Source organism: Eleutherodactylus coqui, chromosome 3, assembly GCF_035609145.1.
Source record: "Eleutherodactylus coqui strain aEleCoq1 chromosome 3, aEleCoq1.hap1, whole genome shotgun sequence".
NCBI lineage: Eukaryota > Metazoa > Chordata > Amphibia > Anura > Eleutherodactylidae > Eleutherodactylus > Eleutherodactylus coqui.
The window spans coordinates 314,666,412-314,689,804 of NC_089839.1; the positions used below are offsets into that span (position 1 = coordinate 314,666,412).

The 23,393-nt window shown below is 47.3% G+C and overlaps 1 protein-coding gene across 1 annotated transcript in view; it reads left to right on the top strand.

The window, feature by feature from the left end:
* The first annotated feature begins 22,457 nt into the window (after positions 1 to 22,457).
* Positions 22,458 to 23,393, top strand: part of TESK2 (testis associated actin remodelling kinase 2) — a 56,410-nt gene continuing 55,474 nt past the window's right edge. The window contains 1 exon segment of the mRNA XM_066597978.1: positions 22,458 to 22,594. The gene's annotated coding sequence lies outside the window, so the exon portion shown is untranslated.

Here is a 23,393-nt window from a genome sequence, read left to right on the forward strand (position 1 = left end):
CGGAGTGAAAAGTTATTAGAGATGAGCGAGCACGCTCGGATAAAGCAGTTACTGGAGCGAGATCTCTCTCCCCCGCTCACCCCGCCGCCCCCGAGCCTGCTCAGACCAGTAAGCAGTCATTCGAGAAGAGCGATGCTCGCTCAAGTAACTGCTTTATCCGAGCGTGCTCGCTCATCTCTAATAGTTATCCCTCTCTCTATATATATATCCATTAGTGGGCACTACAAGGATGCCATTTAATGACGGTAATTCCTCCCTCATGTCATATGAGATTGATGGATGCCCGTTGCTTATTGTCCATATGTGTATAATATATGATCTAAATCATTGATTTATTGCGCCACTATATCTTGCTGCACGTTGTGCTATAAGTGGGAAGAATGCATTTAGTAATATCTGAGTTAAGACACTTTTGTTATGTGACATGTGACGAGATGCCAAAGGTCTGAGGAAATGCCCGCGTTCCTTTGATTGGACACTGGCACCGATAGGAGTGGCTGTGGCGGGCGCGTGCGCTTTCCTGTGTTTTTGGGATCAGATAGGAGTGTACGAACTCTGGCTGGATTCTGAAACGCCGCACATGCGCACTGTCTTCTGCGATGCGAGTACTGGCGCTATCCTGATTGGCTGGGGCGCGTGGGCAGGATTGGGACTCTGAATTATGGCGCTGCGTTATATGGATGAATCTCCTGGATGTAACTATAACCGGATGGCGGGCGCCCGTCCGACAGGCTCCGTGCCCCCAGCATGTCTGATAGGTGGAGTTGTGTTTTTGCATGTTTTTTCTATTGGTGTATGTTTTATATATATACAAGATATGGTAACTTGCGCTGCATGCTTGAAAAAGACCCGATGCAAAGGGGCGAAACCTCGCAGCTTATTATGTGCTGAGAAATAAAGGATTTATTGCACCTTCAGAAACCTCTGAGTGCCGGTCCATCTACTGGATTACTTCAAGTCACGTTTCGGAGGTCTTCAGTCCGGACCCACGTTGGACCGCGCACCTACTCCTCTTCTTTGCTCCCACTGTTGTGGTAAAATTGGTTGTCCTGCTACCCATCCATTTACCACCTGGAGGACCCGATGCCCCCAGAGGTGCCTTCCAACTCCACCATTCTATTATTCTGTACAAAGCTGTTGGCTTTTCGGTCACATGTCTCAAGTCACATGCAATTTTGCTATTGTAAGGGGTGTGAGCAGTGCCCTGCGCTTCCCTTACACATTCAGCGGCTGTTACGTGTTCCTAAATTTCGTCTGAGTGCCGTGAGGAAGCCCCACCCACTGTGGTCCCGGGAACTGTCTGAAAGGGGGAACAGAGAAGAATCAGCCCGAGTGCCAAGGGTGGTTGGCGTGTACCAATGCCATAACAAGGCATAAGAGCGTGCCAGTGTGACTGCCTGCTCCCCTGCCAGACATCCCCAAAAGGGAGTGGGGGAGGATGGGCATTCGGCGCCATTTTGTGGAAGCATTGTGTGATGATGCAGCGTTATTGTGGCTAGCCAGTCAGCGCTCTGAAGATCCAGCCTCCCAATAGGGACAGTGAATGAGAGGCTAGGTGTTAGGACTCAAACCCAAGAGCTCCTGTGCTCCAGGCGGCGGCTCTACCTGCTGAGCTTTCCAGCCTTTGGATGGCTCCCCTGCTTGTCCTTCTCTGTGTTTCTTGATCCAGTTTCCTGTTTGGATCCACTCTGTCCTCCAAGATTGGACGTCCTATAAAAACCCGATCCTTCCATTTCCTCATTGAGTGGTTAGTTGTGCTTCAAGCCTATAGGCAAGCTCCACCACCCGCCTGCTCCTGTGAACTGAGCTGCTACTACCCGTGTACCAACCTGTGACTTCCCCTGACTACGCTACCTGTCTGCTCCTCTGTAATGCAATAGATACTACCCATGTACCAACCTCTGGCTTCCCCTGGTCACACTCTGCCCGCATTAATTGCAATACTAAGGCTCTGAACCTGACCACCAAAAAAGCCCTGAAGACTTGGGGGCTGATGATGGAGTAATGATGCCAAATCAAACCTAACCATTGGGGTGAAGGATCCCACAGCACGTGGTAGAAGAGGGAGTCTGACACTGTGGCAGCAGTGCAGATGATAATGACACTGTGCAGAAGCAATTGGACCACGACACTGAAAACATTTGTATATGGACTTGTACCCCCCAAGGCCGCATAATGGAACATCCCCGGCCATGGTGGGGAAGGTGGACTTTGGGAGTAACTCCTCTAAGGAACTATGTTGAGTTTAGTGACACAGGTGATTGGGTAACACAAGGCCCGCCGGGGAAGTTGCTATAAAGTTTCCAACTTATGTAGCCATGATGCAATATGTATGTTATAAAGTGTGATGTCATGTTATCTATATATATAAAGGTGAAAGCCCTCACTGACTGACTGACTGACTGTCTGACGGACTGTCTGACGGACTGATTCACTGACTGACTGACTGACGGACTGGCCACTAATTCTCTGACTTCCCGCTGTCGTACAAACCTGAAATTTGGAATGGTCATTCTTTAGGTCCAAAATAGGAAAAGTAAAGGGGTCACAACTCCATTATTCAATGCTAAGTGTAAAAGTATTGGCACCCGTATGTAATGTAACATCGGTACATGCAGCCTGAGGAGAATCTAACACTCCTCTATGTGTTCACAGATTTATTCCCCTTATTCTAAAGTAACCGTGACTTCATAAAATTGTCCATGTAAACAACACGTAAACACCCGTATCAAATGAACTCGGGTGAGGCCGGGCATATCAGCTAGTAATGAATGTGTCACAAGTATAATGGTGCAGTAAGGCACGTGGACACGAAGGTGACGTGGGAATAAGCTGCCATTATTGTATGACGACCTCTGGATATAAGTGACGTCAATGACATGTTTTGCGCTCTATGTGAAAGGACGCTGCTCCTACGGAGTGTTTGATGTCGGGACCTACGGCCATAAAGATGGCGCATGTAACTGTGATGTCGCAGTCAAGAGATGCCTGACAGTCCGGTGTCTTGCTGCTGCCAAGGTGATATTATGCCTCAGTGATGAACGCCGTTTGGCGATTGGGAGTTGCAGTCGACGTTTTGAGTACTGTTGCTTTAAGAGAGTTTATGTCAAGTTATTGTGCAGCTTTCAAGTGCGAGAGCGTCCGGCGGAGAGAAATAACCTTTATTGCGCTGCCGTACAGGAAAAGCTATTTTTGCAAATAAAAAGTGCCGCCTCCATTGCACCATCATGTTTCACGTACCCCCGCCCCCCCGGTACACTGCGGCAGACCGCAGCACAAGCCACGTGCGGCGGCAGCTGAGCGGCAGGCAGGCCAGTTATTAACAACCCTTTGCAGCTCTGAAACAAATCACAATTTAGTTTCTTGCACGGCATCGTGTCGCCCCGGCCTCAGGACTCGCACACACTTGCGTTTTTTAAACACTGCATCATTGTTGCGGGTTTTTTTGCGCGCGTGTCAATGGGACTTTCTAATGTTGATAGCGCATCGCACAAAAACCGCAAGTTTGTGCTTTACGTTTCCTTCACATAAGAAAGTCCCATTGACACTCGCATAAAAAAACGCAAGTGTGTGCGAGCGCTTAGAGCTGCAATGTAACCCTTAGGCCGGCGTCACACGGGCACAAGCGCGTTTATGAGCACATCTGCACCGCGTATCTGCGTGCTTCACTGTACTTTTTGCGCCTGCTAATCGCGCACATTTGCACGCAAAAAAAACATGCCAGCAGTTAACGAGTTCAGTATGTGCAAATATTGGGACAGAATGTGCAAGAAAATACAGCATGCGGCAAACGAAATGCGCGCAAAATACACTTATGTGAACGAACCTATTGAAATCCATCGGTTCTACTCACGGCGTCTTACATGCAAAGTCTGTGCGCACAAAACACTGAGCGAATCCGTTCATGTGACACGGCCCTCGATCAGGGCTGGACGGCAACACCGGGTCTTTGGGCGACCACCCACTACGCTTTGCTAGTTGCAGTTTTTGCGTTTTTGGTGCGTTGCGGATTTACCATTAGACATCTGGGGGAAAAAACTGCAAAATCGCAGCAAAAATAAAAGAACGCCAGTGGTAGTCGCCGTTAGACAAGCTGCGATTTGTCTGCGATTTGCAAATATTTTACAGCCGGGATTTTGTTGTTGAAAAATCCACAAAATCCCGAAACCGCGGCGAGCGAGTCGCAGTCGCAGGTGATTTACATACATGATCCTCTTTGGCAGAGAAGGTTTGGATTTGTTGCGACAGTCGTGTGGCGAGACGCCGCTTATCACAACGCGACCACATAGACAATCGTAAGATCTGAGATCACCATACGACACTGCGCTCTTCTTGTCGCCGCGCAGCCCTCGCGCTAAACCCCGCCGCGCTGCTGCCGCATCACTTTCTAAAGTCGCCTCTGTTTTACGACCAAAAGTCCAACATGTTTTCAGTTTTTGCCGCTGTTGTTTCAAGTTCGCATTAAGTCGCAGCGTGACCGCATTGGAAACCCTTGGGTGTCACAGCGCGACATTGTGATCTTTACGTCGTGTAACAAAGTCGCCATGTAGCCCGAAGCTTAAAGGAGATGTCCCGAGGCAGCAAGTGGGTCTATACACTTCTGTATGGCCATAATAATGCACTTTGTAATGTACATTGTGCATTAATTATGAGCCATACAGAAGTTATAAAAAGTTTTATACTTACCTGCTCCGTTGCTAGCGTCCTCGTCTCCATGGAGCCGACTAATTTTTGGCCTCCGATGGCCAAATTAGCCGCGCTTGCGCAGTCCGGGTCTTCTGCAGTCTTCTATGGGGCTCCGTGTAGCTCCGTGTAGCTCCGCCCCGTCACGTGCCGATTCCAGCCAATCAGGAGGCTGGAATCGGCAGTGGACCGCACAGAAGAGCTGCGGTCCACGGAGGAAGAGGCCATCTTCAGCGGTGAGTAGAGAAGTCACCGGAGCGCGGGGATTAAGGTAAGCGCTCCGGTGAGCTTTCTTTACCTCCCTGCATCGGGGTTGTCTCGCGCCGAACGGGGGGGGGGTTGAAAAAAAAAAAAACCCGTTTCGGCGCGGGACAACCCCTTTAATAAACATAAGCTCTATGCACGTTCCATCCCAAATACAGACCCCGCCCCCATAGTGTCCGCCATAGCGCCCCCAGCTGATCTCAGAGCGCCATTCAGTGACCCAATACTCCAGACATAGAAACGCCCGTATGGACGGCGAGGGTCGGCACGTATGCGTTCTGGCAGCCGCTGCACGGCAGAATGAGTACAGCTGTACATTGCTGGGCGCTGCGCGTTGCTCTGGTTACAGCATGCAGCTATTTACAGAAACGGCTGATGAGCGCGGGGGTCTGGCACGGTGGACCCCCCAACAATCTGTTATTCTGATAAGGTCATCCAAAAAAAATTCCTGGGAAACCCCTTTAAATGACTGCATTCCGCTATTGCTCTCTGTTGGCAGCCCCATAGACAGGTTTGTAATAAAGGAGTCGGCGCAGATCACATCTACACATAGAAGATCGGAAGGCGTCTGTAATTAATACGAGGTGATGTAAAGGTGACGGTGACCTCGCGGTCCGGGCGCGCTGCGTTCTGCTGTCATCGGCGCCCGCAATATCCAGGGAATACGCCTTCAGTGCTCTGCCTGATAACGAGGTTTCCCATTGATATAACGAAGCAGTACCCCTCGCAGGACTCCTACGTAATAGATGGGAGCGCAGCTTGTCCTGCACCGCCGCCTGCTGGTCACTGCTTGTAACTACAGAGGTGTTCACCCGCAAAGCCCCAAACTGGCGGCCCACCAGCCACTGATCCAAAGGGAGAACCTGATTACTGGGCCCAGTGGCAAGTACCAGCAGGAGCGCCCCAAATAACCACTGGTTTTTAACCCCTTAAAGATGCCACCTTTAGTTTTTTTTCCGTTTTCAGTTTTTCCCACTCTTATTGATCACCGACGTGGATGTCTGAGGGCTCCGCATTCAGTAGTACTATATCATGCTTCTACGGCCTCCTCACTGCAGCCAAAGTGACCTGCTAAGTTTATCCTGCGGGGCGGCTGCGATACCGAACTTAGAGGGGTCTTTTGGTGCTACTTTTAAGACATAGAATAATAATTTTCTGCCGCCATGACTCTTTTATGTTCCATCGGCATAGTTATGCGCGGCTCGCTCTTCATTGGACGTCCCGCAGTTTCTATTGGTACCATTTCGGGGTATATACACCTTTTTTATCACATTTTTTCTTGGAGACGGACGACCAATTGTGGCGTTCACCCTGCGGGGTTAATAATGCGTTCCTCTGATAGATCGCACTTCTATGGGTGCAGCGATACCAGAGATGTTTTTGTTTATCTAGATTCTTTATTATAAATATGGCAAAAGTATTTTTAAACTTTTATTACCTTTTAATTTTTTAATAAATTCAAACTTTTTTAAACTGAGTTTTCATTATTTCTTTTTAGTCCCCAGAGGGAACAAGAACGTGCGATGGTTTGATCATTCCTGCAGTGGGATGTAATACCATAGTATTGCATTATACTGCGATCTGCCAGGCAATCTATCAATCTGCTATGGCAGCCCTGGGGGCTTTTAGAAGGCCCCTGGCTGCCATGGCAACCGCACAGCACACCGTGATCTGGGCATTTAAATGCTGCTGTCAGAATTGATAGCGGCATTTAAAGGGTTAACAGCTCTGATCAGCAGACATTCTGATCGGAGCTGTTGCGGCTTTAACAGTGGGCACCTGCATAGTATTAAGCGGGATCCCTCTCCATACCAACCCGGGGCCTCCATGACATAACTGTACGTCCTGCAGCATTAAGGGGTTAATTCCTGCCCACCAAACTGATTTTGGTTTCTTCCTTCTTATTCTTCCCCTGATGTAGCCGCACACGTTATCGTTTTTTCAGGACAAGTTTCCAGAGTTACCACACGGCGCCACGGGACGCGGCAGAATATTCCGCCATGCAGAAATATCCACGGATGGCTGCAGATCTGCATTTAGAGCCGCGCATTTTGGTGCAGATTTAGAGAGCAGAGTGAAGGCATCTTAATACACCGAAAAATGGCAGAAAAATCCTTATCGGGGTCAGATGGAAAACAATCTTCAGCAGGACTCTTATGGGGGCTCAGCACACGATTAACACAACGTTGGCTTTATTTCGCAGACCAGTACAATTATGGCGAGACCAGAGGCATAACCTGAAGCTCCCGGGCCCCAGGGCCCCCAATATAATGCTTTATTCATAGTACTGGGCTCCCTATATGGAGAAGAGAGGCCTTATGGGCCCCTAAGGCTCCTGGGCCCGGGTGCAACCGCATCCCCTGCACCCTCTATAGTTACGCCCATGTGAGACCAAATTTACCATTTTTTTAATGTTTCATGACTTTTGGAAAACAAAAAGCTTTTTTTGGTTTTTAAATGTCCTTCTGATCACCAGAACCGTTTTATGTGGGCATCTTTGGCGTTCTGGGGGCTTGTTTTTGTGGGATGACCTATAGTTTCCACTGGTCCCGTTTTGGGGTACATGTGAGTTTTCGATCACTTTTAAATCTCATTGTTATTAGTGATCGCAGAGAGCGCCATCCCAGCACGGCGTATTTTCCTGACAGCGTTCACCATGTGGGAGGAGTAATGTGGGCCTGTAACAGATCGGGCTTTACATGGCGATACCACATGAGCTTTATATTAGTGCTTTTTTCTTAGTCTTGATTATTTTGCAACTTTGTTCCGAAAACAGCAGAGATGCGAGTGTGAAAACGGTGAGAATAATGTAAAAGGTCTGTGAGGTTTAAAGCAGCACTAACTTTCAGAGAACGTCTGCTCGTGTAATAATAATAATAATCTGTATTTGTATAGCGCCAACATATCCCGCAGCGCTTACATAGACGGGGGGATACAGACAGACAAAAGTACAGACATTACAGAGCCACGGTTACATAGTAATCAGCTGATGGAAACAATAGGGGTGCGGGTCCTGCTCCAACGCGCTTATATACTACAAGTAATGGGGGGATACAGAAGGTAAAGGGGCTGAAGATGTGCAGGTATGGCGGGCTGGAGATGTATTGAGATGAGGGAGGCGATATAGGGGGCGCTGCACTGTGGATGAGGGATACAATATAGGGGGGCGCTGCACTGTGGAGGGCTTTGTGGATGAGGGTGGCGAGTTTAAATTGAATTCTGTATTTGACGGGCAGCCGCTGCAGTGACCGGCACAGGGCAGAGGCGTCCAAGTAGCGGCTGGACAGGAAGATGAGCCTCGCTGCATTCAGGATGGATTGGAGAGGGTAGAGTCTGGTGCGGGGGGGCGATCAGCAACGAGTTGTAATAATCGAGCTGAGAGTTGATGAGGGCGACAGTGAGCGTTTATAGCGCGTCCACAGTGAGGAAAGAGCGGATTCTTGCGATGTTCTTGAGGTGCGGCTGACATGTTCGGGCCAGAGATTGGATGTAGGGGGAAAAGGAGAGATCAGAATCAAGTATGACCCCAAGACAGCGGGCGTGCTGGGAGTTATGGTGCCACACACTGAGATGGAGATGTCAGGTGGAGGTCGGTTAGTGGAGGGTGGAAACAGCAGGAGGTTAGTTTTAGAGAGATTCAGTTTTAGGTAGAGAGAGGACATGGTGTTAGAGACAGCAGACAGACAGTCGGTGATGTTTTGGAGGAAAGGTGCAGAGATGTCACGGGAGGAGGTGTATAGCTGGGGGTCATCAGCATAGAGGGGGTATTGGAGGCCAAAACTCCTGATGGTTTGTCCAATAGGGGCTGTGTAGATGGAGAAAAGGAGGGGGCCGGGGACCGAGCCCTGGGGGACCCCAACAGCAAGGGGAGGAGGAGGGGAGGTAGAGCTTGTGTCAGTCTCATCGTTTCTGTAATATACCTGCATTAAACATTTTGTAAATCATGTGTGAAGTGGCGGCCACCAGGGGGCTCCCTTCCAGGTTCTCTACAATCCACTCTCTGTCCCTAGTAAAAAGGATACAAATGTATCCATAGCAACAGGGGGAGGGGCTATCTTCACAGGCTGCTGCCACTCATTTACAGGCTGACAGATCTGCAGACACTGTGATATGGATCGCCACGGTCTCTGCCTCTCCTGCTGTTACAGTGTGTCTGTTTGTGTGTACATTATGGTGGGTTTACTAAACATTTGGCTGCTATGTCTCTAAATGCCTGATCGTCCTGGGAAAGCAGAGGGAAAGGGGGGGGGAGTCAGATAATGCCTCCCTCCTGATTGGACCAGAGACCATGCAATGCAGCATGGGAAGTGAGGGAAAGGAAGTCAGGACAGGGAACTACTTCATTGCCCCTTTACTGTAGAGGTCTACAAGAGGGTAGGTCCATCGGTCGGCCTCCGCTGGCTGACCTTACCTATGCTGAGTGGTGCTATGGCTCCTTCAGAGATCTGGGGGTGGGGATGCTGCTCTCTGTAGTAAGTCTAGTGGTTGGGTATTACATGTGGAACACGCGGTGCCTAGTATCCACCTCAAGGATGAGGTAAGTAGGAACATTCCTGGTGACCTGGTGAAGGGGTGTTCTCTGGAGGTCGGGTGGGACCAGGCTGGCCTTTCTTTGGAGGGGCTTTTGCTCTTGGGGTTCCCTAGCCTGGAGTACTCTTTCCTGGTGGGGGGCTCGGGTCTTCCACCGAGTTTTTTGTTTAGTTGAGTGAAAGGCTTACGGGACCCCAACCAGGGCTGCGGAGGGCGCTGGCCATGCTTGTGTTCTATATGTATGAGGCTGTGAGATGTTCTGGAGCTCATGTATTGTGTCTTATTGTGCACTATGTATATTATGTGTTTTTGTGGGTGGGCGGTATTATACTGTGTGTTGGGGGGTCTATGTGTTAAGGGGAACTCTGAGGGGGAAATATGTATTTACTTTTCAGGGGGTATTATTGGGCCAGAGTTTGGGATATAGGAGGTGGATAGAGGGTATATAGTGTGGATATAGGGTATTAGTGCAGGGTGTGGGTCTGCGGTATGGATATATGGTATACCAGGTGATATGATGCTATAAGCGCAGGAATTGGTTATTGAAAATTGGGCTTTCAAAAAGATGTTATGAAAATCAGTCCTGTAATATACAAAGTGGCCACAAATATGAGCCGAGCAGCGCAGGCCTATGAAAGCTGGCCAAAACAAAAACTTACAGGGAAAGTTGGGACGTTTTCGATTTTTAATTCTGCCAGTATTCGTCGCCCGCTGCTGAAGAACGCTCACGCAAATCAGACCAGAACTGTGGATTTGTAGACGACACAAACAGATTCTGTGTTTTATATATAAGATGGGTACCGGGTACGGGTATAGAGTATATGGGTATGGGGTATATATAAATATAGCATATGAGTAAACAGCATATGGGTATAAGGTATGGGTGCAGGATGTGGGCATATGGGTGGAAACAGGGCATGGGTATAGGATATGGGGTATAGGGTACAGAGTATATAGGTACAGGGTACGGCTAAGGGATATAGGTATAGGGTGTATGGGTACAGTGGATGGTATATGGGTATAGGGATGGGTATAGGGGGTGGATACACAGTATGGGTATAGGATATGGGGTATAAGGGTACAGAGTATATAGGTACAGGGTATGGCTAAGGGATATAGGTATAGGGTGTATGGGTACAGTGGATGGTATATGGGTATAGGGATGGGTATAGGGGGTGGATACACAGTATGGGTACAGGGTATGGAAAAGGGAAAGAATAGTGGATGAGTATGGGGTATAGGTGTGGGTACAGATTAAGGTTGCATGGCAGTGATGGCAAACCTTTTAGAAACCTAGTGCCCAAACTGCAACCCAAAACCCACTTATTTATGGCAAGGTGCCAACACGTCAGGGGCGGGGCTTATCACCACGTATGATTTTACCTCCAGCATTATAATCAGTTATGGAGGAACGCCGAGCGGCTGTTTCCTAGCTGGAGCACCAGAGTACCACTGCTGCCGATTTTGACTGGAAGTCCCCCACATCCCCGCAGCTGATGTCATACTGTGGCGCTCCCCTCACCTCCTCTGAAGGCTTCCCGCTGTCAGCGCTCCCCGGCTAACGGTTCCCAGCAGCCTGTAGCGGCCTCACCTGACCAGCATCACCTGAGCAGTCCGCTGGGACCGGAAGCCTTCGGAGGAGGTGAGGAGGAGCGCCGCATAGTCTGACATCAGCTGCCGAAACGCGATTGATCTCCAGTCAGAATCCGCGGCGGCGGTCGGGCTTATCACTGTGTTTGGATGCGGAAATGCTGCAGAATTTGCCACAGAAATTTCGGCGGTGGACATTCGGCAGCATTCCCCAAGAGTGAACTTATCCTAAGACCGACTTCACACAGGCGAGAAAATCGCGCAAGATTGGTGCATTGCGAGACCCACAAATCTCGCCCAAATCTTGTGTGATTTTTACAGCCATGTGAAAGCGGCTCAAGTCAGCTTGAGGTATGCTGCCATGGGGAGAGTGGCCCCAGGACTAATAGTGACCCCCACAGGGGGTATATGAGTGTACGGTATGGGTACAAGTATAGAGTATAGTGGTATGAGAGCAGGGTATATGGGTAGAAGGTATGGGTACAGGATATATGGGTACAGGGCATAGGGTATATAGGTGTACGTTATGGGTATAGAGTATATGGGTATAAGGTGCAGGGGTAGGGGTATAGAATCCTAGAATGGTAGAGTTGAAAGGGACCTCCAGGGTCATCGGGTCCAACCCCCTGCTCAGTGCAGGATTTACTACATCATCCCAGACAGATGTCTGTCCAGCCTTTGTTTGAACACTTCAATTGCAGGAGCACTCCCCACCTCCCGTGTCAACATGTTCCACTCATTGATCCCCTCACTGTCTAATATCTAATCTGTGTCTCCTCCCTTTCAGTTTCCTCCCATTGCTTCTAGTCTTTCCTTATGCAGATGAGAATAGGGCTGATCCCTCTGCACTGTGACAGCCCTTCAGATATTTGTAGACCGCTATTAAGTCTCCTCTCAGCCTTCTCTTCTGCTAAACATTCCCAGATCCTTTAACCGTTCCTCATAGGACATGATTTGCAGACCGCTCACCATCTTGGTAACTCTTCTCTGAACTTGCTCCAGTTTGTCTATGTCTGTTATAAAGTGGGGTGCCCAGAACTGGACCCAGTATTCCAGATGAGGTCTGACTAAGGAAGAGTAGAGGGGGATAATGACCTCACGTGATCTAGACTCTATGCTTCTCTAATACATCCCAGAATTGTGTTTGCCTTTTTGGCTGCTGCATCACATTGTTGACTCATGTTCAGTCTATGATCTATTAGTATACCCAAGTCTTTCTCACCTGTGCTGCTGCTTAGCCCAATTCCTCCCATTCTGTATGCGCTTTCTTCATTTCTCTTGCCCAGATGTAGGACTTTGCATTTTTCCTTGTTAAATACCATTCTGTTAGTCGCTGCCCACTGTTCAAGCTTTTCTAGATCTTTTTGAATCCTCTCTCTTCCCCTAGTGTTAGCTATCCCTCCTAGCTTTGTGTCGTCGTCAGATTTGATCAGTTTCCCACAATTCCCTCCTCCAGATCATCTATAACAATGTTGACCAACACTGGGCCTAGGACAGAGCTTTGTGGTCCCCACTTGATACATTCTCCCACTTGGATGTGCAGCCATTTATGACCCCTCTTTGATCACTCAGCCCGTTGTGAATCCACCTAACAGTTGCCTTGTCAATCCCAGATTTGGTCATTTTCCCAATAAGTATAGTATGAGATACTTTGTTAAATGCTTTACTAAGGTCAAGATATACTATATCCACCACACTTCCCTGATCAACCCAGTCGGTGATTCTGTCATAGAAGGACATTAGATTAGTCTGACATGACTTGTTTGTTACAAACCCATGCTGCTTTGGTTAATTACTCCATTCTCATCCAGCTTCTTGCATACATGCTGTTTAATAATTTGTATAGGGTATCTGGGTAGAAGGAATGGATGGGTGCAGGGGTAGAGGGTATACAGGTGTAGGCTATGGGTATATGGATATAAAGAAAAAGGGTATATAGGTATAGGGTACATGGGTAGAGGGGACGCGTACCTGTTATATATTATGCTACTAATGCATGTTTTTGTTTCCTCTCTTAAGACCCATTTACACCAGCTGATGATCGCTAAAAAATCGCTAAAAGGCGATCATTTTAGCAATAATCATTGCATCTAAATGTGCGCCCATCGTGCACTGTTAGTCAATTGTTAAATTCCGTCCAACCTAAAAATCGTCCATCAGCCTTATCAGCAGTTCTCCACGGGGAGTGCTGATAGCCGTTCTGCCCCCTCCTATTGCAAATAGTGGCGAGGGGCGGAGATAGGACGGGAGCTCAGAGCATTGCTCCAGGCTCTTCCAGCTTCCTCCCCCTGCAGAGACGGACACCGTATATCAGCTGGGAGTAAAAAACCCGGCCGATATACAGTCGTCTGAAGCCACCCTCAAACTGTCGTGTGAGCCATCTTTGAGTGATCGTGTAAATGGGCCTTTAGTAGGTCGGAGTCTGCGGGATGGCTGGATGTGATATATATCGGACGCGGACGGGACAGGCTTGTTTCTTCTCTTGGTTCTGTAAAATGTTGTAATTTTTTTATTTGCATTCTGTTCACTTGTGTTGGTATATTGTGTGCTTTGCAGTTTTGGCAATTTTCCTGATATGTTGTCAACCCCTTAACGACCCACAATGTACAGTTACGTCCTGCACCTTCAGGGCATGTATGGGGGGGGGGGGGGATCACGGTGTGATCCCGCTCTATACAATGCAGGTGCCCGCTGATTCTTAGTGCTGACACCCGTCCTCAACAGCTCTGATAAGCCGCTCTGCATATTGGAGCAGCTAACCCTTTAAATGCCGCCGTATATTCTGATACTGACATTTAAATGCCCCGACCGATGTTCAGGGGTCCCATATGGCCCCCAGCCATGAGATTGTGGGTTGCCGGCTGTTGTCATGGCAGCTGGGGGCCCCAGGGCCGCCATTCCAGAGTGCCTACCAAGCCATGTCTGGACCTACAGCACTACATCACACTGCAGGAGCGATCAGACCATCACAACCTCTTGTTCCCTTTGGGGACTAAAAAACGTAAAAACTAAGTTTAAAAAAGTTTTACTAATTATTAAAAAAAGGTAATAAAAGTTTAAACAACAAAACATTTGCTTTATTTATAAAAAAAGAATCTAAATAAAAAGCAAAAAAAATGTAACAACAGATATTTGGTATCGCTGCGGCCGCGGACGTCCGATCTGTCCAAGTAACGCAATATTTACCGCGCAGCGTGAACGCCGTCAGGAAAAAGAATTTAGGACACCAGAAATGAGCTTTTTTGATCAACCAGCTATCAAAACATTTGTATTCCAGAATGGCGCCAACGGAAATGACAGGACGTCCCGCGAATAAGTCCTCAGAACTGTGCCGATGGAAAAATGAAAAGGTTACAGCGGTCGGAGGACGGCGGCGGCGGCGGCGGCATGGGGTGTAAAAAATGTAATATTTAAAAAAAGAAATAAAAGTAGTGAGAACCCCCCCGTACATGGGGGCACCGCAGCAATCACACCGAGCGCAGTTTGTGCCCTGGGAAACGAGACGCAACTAAAGATGGCGGAAAAGAGTTTATTTTTAGGGATGAGCGAGTATACTCACTGAGGCACTACTCGCTCGAATAATGTGCCTTAGCCGAGTACCTCCCTGCTCGTCCCTAAAGATTCGGGGGCTGGCGCGGGGCGGGGAGCGGCGGGGGAGAGCGGGGAGGAACGGAGGGGAGATCTCTCTCTCCCTCTCTCCCGCCCGCTCTCCCCTGCTCCCCGCCCCGCGCCGGCCCCCGAATCTTCAGGGACGAGCAGGGAGATACTCGGCTAAGACACATTACTCGCTCATCCCTATTTATTTTTCATCTCACTTCATGAAGAATTTTTAAAAAGTTTTTCAGTCCTTTACATATCACCAATGTAAAATACAACTCGGCCCGCAAAAAACCACCCCAGACAGCGACGGCGCTGGGTAATAAAATACTGAGGATTTTTTTAAAAAGGGGTGTAAAAACGCAAAAATTGGAAAAAAAGGGCCGCGTCCTTAAGGGGTTAATATCCTTTATTATGCTGTTTACTTTTATAATAAAAAGATCTTCAGTATCTAATCCTATCCTGTGCGATACTGTCTGCTGAGCCGTGTATCTAATCCTATCCTGTGCGATACTGTCTGCTGAGCCGTGTATCTAATCCTATCCTGTGTGATACTGTCTGCTGAGCTGTGTATCTAATCCTATCCTGTGTGATACTGTCTGCTGAGCAGTGTATCTAATCCTATCCTGTGTGATACTGTCTGCTGAGCTGTGTATCTAATCCTATCCTGTGTGATACTGTCTGCTGAGCCGTGTATCTAATCCTATCCTGTGCGATACTGTCTGCTGAGCCGTGTATCTAATCCTATCCTGTGTGATACTGTCTGCTGAGCTCTTGTATCTAATCCTATCCTGTGTGATACTGTCTGATGAGCCGTGTATCTAATCCTGTCCTGTGTGATACTGTCTGCTGAGCCGTGTATCTAATCCTATCCTGTGTGATACTGTCTGCTGAGCTCTTGTATCTAATCCTATCCTGTGTGATACTGTCTGCTGAGCTGTGTATCTAATCCTATCCTGTGTGATACTGTCTGCTGAGCTGTGTATCTAATCCTATCCTGTGTGATACTGTCTGCTGAGCCGTGTATCTAATCCTATCCTGTGCGATACTGTCTGCTGAGCCGTGTATCTAATCCTATCCTGTGTGATACTGTCTGCTGAGCCGTGTATCTAATCCTGTCCTGTGTGATACTGTCTGCTGAGCTGTGTATCTAATCCTATCCTGTGTGATACTGTCTGCTGAGCCGTGTATCTAATCCTATCCTGTGTGATACTGTCTGCTGAGCCGTGTATCTAATCCTATCCTGTGTGATACTGTCTGCTGAGCTGTGTATCTAATCCTATCCTGTGTGATACTGTCTGCTGAGCTGTGTATCTAATCCTATCCTGTGTGATACTGTCTGCTGAGCCGTGTATCTAATCCTATCCTGTGTGATACTGTCTGCTGAGCTGTGTATCTAATCCTATCCTGTGTGATACTGTCTGCTGAGCCGTGTATCTAATCCTATCCTGTGTGATACTGTCTGCTGAGCCGTGTATCTAATCCTATCCTGTGTGATATTGTCTGCTGAGCCGTGTATCTAATCCTATCCTGTGTGATACTGTCTGCTGTATCTAATCCTATCCTGTGTGATACTGTCTGCTGAGCCGTGTATCTAATCCTATCCTGTGTGATACTGTCTGCTGAGCCGTGTATCTAATCCTATCCTGTGTGATATTGTCTGCTGAGCCGTGTATCTAATCCTACTCTGTGTGATATTGTCTGCTGAGCCGCTGTATCTAATCCTATCCTGTGTGATACTGTCTGCTGAGCTGTGTATCTAATCCTATCCTGTGTGATATTGTCTGCTGAGCCATGTATCTAATCCTATTCTGTGTGATATTGTCTACTGTATCTAATCCTATCCTGTGTGATACTGTCTACTGTATCTAATCCTATCCTGTGTGATACTGTCTGCTGAGCCGTGTATCTAATCCTATCCTGTGTGATACTGTCTGCTGAGCTGTATCTAATCCTATCCTGTGTGATACTGTCTGCTGAGCTGTGTATCTAATCCTATCCTGTGTGATACTGTCTGCTGAACTGTGTATCTAATCCTATCCTGTGTGATACTGTCTGCTGAGCCGTGTATCTAATCCTATTCTGTGTGATATTATCTGCAGAGCCGCTGTATCTAATCCTATCCTGTGTGATACTGTCTGCTGAGCCGTGTATCTAATCCTATCCTGTGTGATACTGTCTGCTGAGCCGTGTATCTAATCCTATCCTGTGTGATACTGTCTGCTGAGCCGTGTATCTAATCCTATCCTGTGTGATACTGTCTGCTGAGCCGTGTATCTAATCCTATCCTGTGTGATATTGTCTGCTGAGCCGTGTATCTAATCCTACTCTGTGTGATATTGTCTGCTGAGCCGCTGTATCTAATCCTATCCTGTGTGATACTGTCTGCTGAGCTGTGTATCTAATCCTATCCTGTGTGATATTGTCTGCTGAGCCATGTATCTAATCCTATTCTGTGTGATATTGTCTACTGTATCTAATCCTATCCTGTGTGATACTGTCTACTGTATCTAATCCTATCCTGTGTGATACTGTCTGCTGAGCCGTGTATCTAATCCTATCCTGTGTGATACTGTCTGCTGAGCTGTATCTAATCCTATCCTGTGTGATACTGTCTGCTGAGCTGTGTATCTAATCCTATCCTGTGTGATACTGTCTGCTGAACTGTGTATCTAATCCTATCCTGTGTGATACTGTCTGCTGAGCCGTGTATCTAATCCTATTCTGTGTGATATTATCTGCAGAGCCGCTGTATCTAATCCTATCCTGTGTGATACTGTCTGCTGAGCCGTGTATCTAATCCTATCCTGTGTGATACTGTCTGCTGAGCTGTGTATCTAATCCTATCCTGTGTGATACTGTCTGCTGAGCTGTGTATCTAATCCTATCCTGTGTGATACTGTCTGCTGAGCTGTATCTAATCCTATCCTGTGTGCTACTGTCTGCTGAGCTGTGTATCTAATCCTATCCTGTGTGATACTGTCTGCTGAGCCATGTATCTAATCCTATCCTGTGTGATACTGTCTGCTGAGCAGTGTATCTAATCCTATCCTGTGTGATACTGTCTGCTGAGCTGTGTATCTAATCCTATCCTGTGTGATACTGTCTGCTGTATCTAATCCTATCCTGTGTGATACTGTCTGCTGAGCCGTGTATCTAATCCTATCCTGTGTGATATTGTCTGCTGAGCCGCTGTATCTAATCCTATCCTGTGTGATACTGTCTGCTGAGCTCTTGTATCTAATCCTATCCTGTGTGATACTGTCTGCTGAGCCGCTGTATCTAATCCTATACTGTGTGATACTGTCTGCTGAGCCGTGTATCTAATCCTATCCTGTGTGATATTGTCTGCTGAGCCGCTGTATCTAATCCTATCCTGTGTGATACTGTCTGCTGAGCTCTTGTATCTAATCCTATCCTGTGTGATACTGTCTGCTGAGCCGCTGTATCTAATCCTATCCTGTGTGATACTGTCTGCTGAGCCGTGTATCTAATCCTATCCTGTGTGATACTGTCTGCTGAGCCGTGTATCTAATCCTATTCTGTGTGATATTGTCTGCTGAGCCGTGTATCTAATCCTATCCTGTGTGATACTGTCTGCTGAGCCGTGTATCTAATCCTATCCTGTGTGATACTGTCTGCTGAGCTGTATCTAATCCTATCCTGTGTGATACTGTCTGCTGAGCCGTGTATCTAATCCTATCCTGTGTGATACTGTCTACTGAGCCGTGTATCTAATCCTATCCTGTGTGATACTGTCTGCTGAGCTGTGTATCTAATCCTATCCTGTGTGATACTGTCTGCTGAGCTGTGTATCTAATCCTATCCTGTGTGATACTGTCTGCTGTATCTAATCCTATCCTGTGTGATACTGTCTGCTGAGCCGTGTATCTAATCCTATCCTGTGTGATACTGTCTGCTGAGCCGTGTATCTAATCCTATCCTGTGTGATACTGTCTGCTGAGCCGTGTATCTAATCCTATCCTGTGTGATACTGTCTGCTGAGCTGTGTATCTAATCCTATCCTGTGTGATACTGTCTGCTGAGCCGTGTATCTAATCCTATCCTGTGTGATACTGTCTGCTGAGCCGCTGTATCTAATCCCATCCTGTGTGATACTGTCTGCAGAGCCGCGTATCTAATCCTATCCTGTGTGATACTGTCTGCTGAGCTCCTGTATCTAATCCCATCCTGTGTGATATTGTCTGCTGAGCCGTGTATCTAATCCTATTCTGTGTGATATTGTCTGCTGAGCCGCTGTATCTAATCCTATCCTGTGTGATACTGTCTGCTGAGCCGTGTATCTAATCCTATCCTGTGTGATACTGTCTGCTGAGCTGTGTATCTAATCCTATCCTGTGTGATACTGTCTGCTGAACTGTGTATCTAATCCTATCCTGTGTGATACTGTCTGCTGAGCCATGTATCTAATCCTATCCTGTGTGATACTGTCTGCTGAGCAGTGTATCTAATCCTATCCTGTGTGATACTGTCTGCTGAGCTGTGTATCTAATCCTATCCTGTGTGATACTGTCTGCTGTATCTAATCCTATCCTGTGTGATACTGTCTGCTGAGCCGTGTATCTAATCCTATCCTGTGTGATATTGTCTGCTGAGCCGCTGTATCTAATCCTATCCTGTGTGATACTGTCTGCTGAGCTCTTGTATCTAATCCTATCCTGTGTGATACTGTCTGCTCAGCCGCTGTATCTAATCCTATCCTGTGTGATACTGTCTGCTGAGCCGTGTATCTAATCCTATCCTGTGTGATACTGTCTGCTGAGCCGTGTATCTAATCCTATTCTGTGTGATATTGTCTGCTGAGCCGTGTATCTAATCCTATCCTGTGTGATACTGTCTGCTGAGCCGTGTATCTAATCCTATCCTGTGTGATACTGTCTGCTGAGCTGTGTATCTAATCCTATCCTGTGTGATACTGTCTGCTGAGCTGTGTATCTAATCCTATCCTGTGTGATACGGTCTGCTGTATCTAATCCTATCCTGTGTGATACTGTCTGCTGAGCCGTGTATCTAATCCTATCCTGTGTGATACTGTCTGCTGAGCCGTGTATCTAATCCTATCCTGTGTGATACTGTCTGCTGAGCCGTGTATCTAATCCTATCCTGTGTGATACTGTCTGCTGAGCTGTGTATCTAATCCTATCCTGTGTGATACTGTCTGCTGAGCCGTGTATCTAATTCTATCCTGTGTGATACTGTCTGCTGAGCTGTGTATCTAATCCTATCCTGTGTGATACTGTCTGCTGAGCCGTGTATCTAATCCTATCCTGTGTAATACTGTCTGCTGAGCCGTGTATCTAATCCTATCCTGTGTGATACTGTCTGCTGAGCCTTGTATCTAATCCTGTCCTGTGTGATACTGTCTGCTGTATCTAATCCTATCCTGTGTGATACTGTCTGCTGAGCCGTGTATCTAATCCTATCCTGTGTGATACTGTCTGCTGAGCTGTGTATCTAATCCTATCCTGTGTGATACTGTCTGCTGAGCTGTGTATCTAATCCTATCGTGTGTGATACTGCCTGCTGAGCCGTGTATCTAATCCTATCCTGTGTGATACTGTGTGCTGAGCCGTGTATCTAATCCTATCCTGTGTGATACTGTCTGCTGAGCTCCTGTATCTAATCCTATCCTGTGTGATACTGCCTGCTGAGCTCCTGTATCTAATCCTATACTGTGTGATACTGTCTGCTGAGCCATGTATCTAATCCCATCCTGTGTGATACTGTCTGCTGAGCTCCTGTATCTAATCCTATCCTGTGTGATACTGCCTGCTGAGCTGTGTATCTAATCCTATCCTGTGTGATACTGTCTGCTGAGCTCCTGTATCTAATCCTATCCTGTGTGATACTGTCTGCTGAGCTCCTGTATCTAATCCTATCCTGTGTGATACTGTCTGCTGAGCTGTGTATCTAATCCTATCCTGTGTGATACTCTCTGCTGAGCCGTGTATCTAATCCTATCCTGTGTGATACTGTCTGATGAGCTGTGTATCTAATCCTATCCTGTGTGATACTGTCTGCTGAGCTCCTGTATCTAATCCCATCCTGTGTGATACTGTCTGCTGAGCGCCTGTATCTAATCCTATCCTGTGTGATACTGCCTGCTGAGCTGTGTATCTAATCCTATCCTGTGTGATACTGTCTGCTGAGCTCCTGTATCTAATCCTATCCTGTGTGATACTGTCTGCTGAGCTCCTGTATCTAATCCTATCCTGTGTGATACTGTCTGCTGAGCTGTGTATCTAATCCTATCCTGTGTGATACTCTCTGCTGAGCCGTGTATCTAATCCTATCCTGTGTGATACTGTCTGATGAGCCGTGTATCTAATCCTATCCTGTGTGATACTGTCTGCTGAGCCGTGTATCTAATCCTATCCTGTGTGATACTGTCTGCTGAGCAGTGTATCTAATCCTATCCTGTGTGATACTGTCTGCTGAGCCGTGTATCTAATCCTATCCTGTGTGATACTGTCTGCTGAGCTCCTGTATCTAATCCTATCCTGTGTGATACTGTCTGCTGAGCTGTGTATCTAATCCTATCCTGTGTGATACTGTCTGCTGAGCCGTGTATCTAATCCTATCCTGTGTGATACTGTCTGCTGAGCCGTGTATCTAATCCTATCCTGTGTGATACTGTCTGCTGAGCCGTGTATCTAATCCTATCCTGTGTGATACTGTCTGCTGAGCCGTGTATCTAATCCTATCCTGTGTGATACTGTCTGCTGAGCTGTGTATCTAATCCTATCCTGTGTGATACTGTCTGCTGAGCCGTGTATCTAATCCTATCCTTTGTGATACTGTCTGCTGAGCCGTGTATCTAATCCTATCCTGTGTGATACTGTCTGCTGAGCCGTGTATCTAATCCTATCCTGTGTGATACTGTCTGCTGAGCAGTGTATCTAATCCTATCCTTTGTGATACTGTCTGCTGAGCCGTGTATCTAATCCTATCCTGTGTGATACTGTCTGCTGAGCCGTGTATCTAATCCTATCCTGTGTGATACTGTCTGCTGAGCTCCTGTATCTAATCCTATCCTGTGTGATACTGTCTGCTGAGCCGTGTATCTAATCCTATCCTGTGTGATACTGTCTGCTGAGCTGTGTATCTAATCCTATCCTGTGTGATACCGTCAGCTGAGCCGTGTATCTAATCCTATCCCGTGTGATACTGTCTGCTGAGCTGTGTATCTAATCCTATCCTGTGTAATACTGTCTGCTGTATCTAATTCCATCTCCTATGTCTGCAGCAGTCACATGTGGCGCCATCTATTGGTTGAGTTCGGTAACATGACTCCATAGCGCCATCTGTTGCAGCTTTTCGGATGCACGCGGGGGAGGGGCAGTCACGTGGTGATGTAATGCTCTGTCAACAATCCAGATCTATACCTTCGGTCACTTTCCATTTGTCTGTCCGCTTGTCAATCATGCGTACATCGTAGGCATTGGTGGAATGCTTCGTTGTTAGTCCCGCCTAGGTAATTTCACGAACCAATCCCAGGAGAGAAACATTCTCCTCACAAAACTATTTACTAACTTTGAGCTGCGCCATGCGACCCTCCTCTCCTATTGGTTGATGATTTACGAGCCCGCCCTAACACTTTACACTCTCCCATTTGATAATTCATACGTCACTCAGCCGCAAGCAGCTAATAGGAAAACGGCTTTTTGGAGGTCTACGGGTTTAGCGTAGATTACGGTATGTGATTGGGCAAGAGGGTCCTGTCAGTCAGGCTGTGGTGGGTGTGGATTGGATGGGCGACGAAAGATGGGCGTGGTCCACGGAAACGGCCTGCCCCCAGTTGGAGCTGCGCTGGGTCCTCCCGGAGTCTCCGCTGAGAGATCGGGACTAGCAGACATGGAGGCCGGGGGAGGACGCTGAGGGCTCCGAGCGCCCCGGGAACCCGCCTACGGTAAGCGCCTGATCTATGAGGCCCGGTGTCGTGCAGCGAGGCCGTGTGTGACCCTCCCCCCGCAAGAGCGGCCCCTGCCTGCAGCCCGAATATATGCGGGGCCACAGCCGAGGGCCGGTGCGCAACTGCTACCTGGTGACTGCCCGCAGATATACTGGGATATCATATATATATATCTACCTCAGTCCGGGGGCTATAGATCAGTATATACAGTGTTATATATATATATATCAGTACGGGGGCTATAGGTCAGTATATACAGTGTTATATATATATATATCAGTCCGGGGGCTATAGATCAGTATATACAGTGTTATATATATATATCTGTCCGGGGGCTATAGATCAGTATATACAGTTATATATATATATATCAGTATGGGGGCTATAGATCAGTATATACAGTGTTATATATATATATATCAGTATGGGGACTATAGATCAGTATATACAGTGTTATATATATATATATATATATCAGTCCGGGGGCTATAGATCAGTATATACAGTGTTATATATATATCAGTCCGGGGGCTATAGATCAGTATATACAGTGTTATATATATATCAGTACGGGGGCTATAGATCAGTATATACAGTGTTATATATATATCAGTACGGGGGCTATAGATCAGTATATACAGTGTTATATATATATCAGTACGGGGGCTATAGATCAGTATATACAGTGTTATATATATATATATATCAGTACGGGGGCTATAGATCAGTATATACAGTGTTATATATACATATATCAGTCCGGGGGCTATAGATCAGTATATACAGTGTTATATAT